A 1,995-nucleotide genomic window follows, 5' to 3' on the forward strand; every position below is an offset into this window, starting at 1 on the left:
TGCCATTTCGTCACACTAACACGGACAAAACGCATTGGAGCCTTACCTGTAGAAAAAGATGGCTCATCATTGGGGACTCGAACGTCTCCAGGTTCCCCGAATCTGATGACCCTGATCTCCAGATGGACAGCTACCCTGGGGCGAAGTTTTGTCACGCAATCGGCCTGTTGGAAAGGGGTAAATGGCCCATAGTGCCACAGAAATTAATACTCTCATTCGGTTTGAACAACCGGAGCCAGAGGTACATTGATACGGCTATAACAGAAATCCAGAAGGCCTACAAAAAAGCGGAAGACATTTTACCAGCAACAGATATTTTGGTCCCGCTGATCAATTTCTCGAGAGCATTGCCGCCACCAGAGCAGGAAATGTTGGAAAGCATGAATGACTTCATCAAACAGAATCTGACCTTCATCCCTCTGCTGGCTTCCACACATTTCCAGGTTGAAACGGACGGTATCCATTGGAAACCTGCCACGGCAAGGGCTCTCCAAACACATTGGCTCTCCCATTTAAACTCCTAATTCCCGTCAACCCAAATCGTGGTACACATAAGCTCATCGTCAATTTATCAAAGTCCCTCGTGCTAACAGACGACCAAAACTCAGTCCTTAAGAAAGGCCTTTCTTATATCCCCACCCCTTCGAGTTGCAAAAAGAAGGAATTGTTAGCGGACATGCAGGCATATCACCGCAGACTTAAACTGGAGGCATTTTTTGAGGGCAAGAAGCACAACAAACCTAAGATACCGTTTACTCACCCCTCCGGTTGGGAACCATCGTTGTCCAGCCTACCTAAAGAAATCGAAAAAACAATTAGAGCTGACAATTTTGCGTTCAAAAAATTACATTGGGGTTTGGGGGCTACTCACAATTTGACCTCTGGTGAAAAGAAAGCCCTCAGAGAGCTAGGCAATAACACCGGCATAGTTATTAAACCAGCTGACAAAGGTAACGCCACGGTTATTTTAGACAGAGCGCAATACATTGCGGAAGGACTGAGGCAACTTTCGGTCGAGGAACATTACCGTCCACTCGAGAGGCCTATTTACACCGACACTATCAAGGAGATAGAGGATATTTTGAAAGATATGTGTTCTAGAAAAATCATAAGCTCTAAACAAAAAGATTACCTCACGGGGGAAGGACCACCCCGGCCCAGGAGACTTTACCTGTTGCCAAAAATTCATAAGGAGCCAGAAAAGTGGAGCGTACCTTTTGAGGTCCCACCGGGCAGACCAATCGTTTCCGACTGCAACAGCGAGACATATTTCACGGCAGAATATATAGAACACTTTCTCAATCCTCTCTCCACCAGACATCCAAGTTACCTGAAAGACACGTACGATTTTATTTCAAAAATTTGTAAACTCACAGTTCCACAAAATTCATTTCTTTTCACGATTGACATTGACAGTCTGTACACTAATATTGACACCCCGACCGGCCTTGAAGCAGTGAAAAAATTCATGCTCAAATACCCTGATTCTCACAGACCAGACGAACATCTGTTAAAACTGCTGGAAATAAATTTGACCAAAAATGACTTTGAATTCGACTCCAAATTTTATCTACAGGTCAAGGGTACGGCCATGGGTAAGAAGTTTGCGCCCTCTTATGCAAACATTTTCATGGCAGACTGGGAACAAACGGCTCTTTCAGCGTGTGCCCTGAAACCGTTTGCTTATTTCAGGTTCTTGGATGACATCTGGGGTGTCTGGACCCACACTGAGGATGATTTTCTTGCTTTTATTGCACACCTGAATTCACATCAGGCATCCATCAGTGTAAAATACAGCTTGGACAGGTCAGAGGTCAACTTTTTAGATGTGGTATCATACAAGGGGCCCGAGTTCCTGGAGACGGGACGATTGGACTTTAGAGTCTACTTTAAAGACACAGACACACATTCGTTGCTACACAAAAACAGTTTCCACCCAAAACACACCTTCAAGGGTATCATCAAATCACAACTCCTTAGATTCAAAAGGATCTG

The sequence above is a fragment of the Barbatula barbatula genome, assembly GCF_947034865.1.
Source record: "Barbatula barbatula genome assembly, chromosome: 23".
Lineage (NCBI taxonomy): Eukaryota > Metazoa > Chordata > Actinopteri > Cypriniformes > Nemacheilidae > Barbatula > Barbatula barbatula.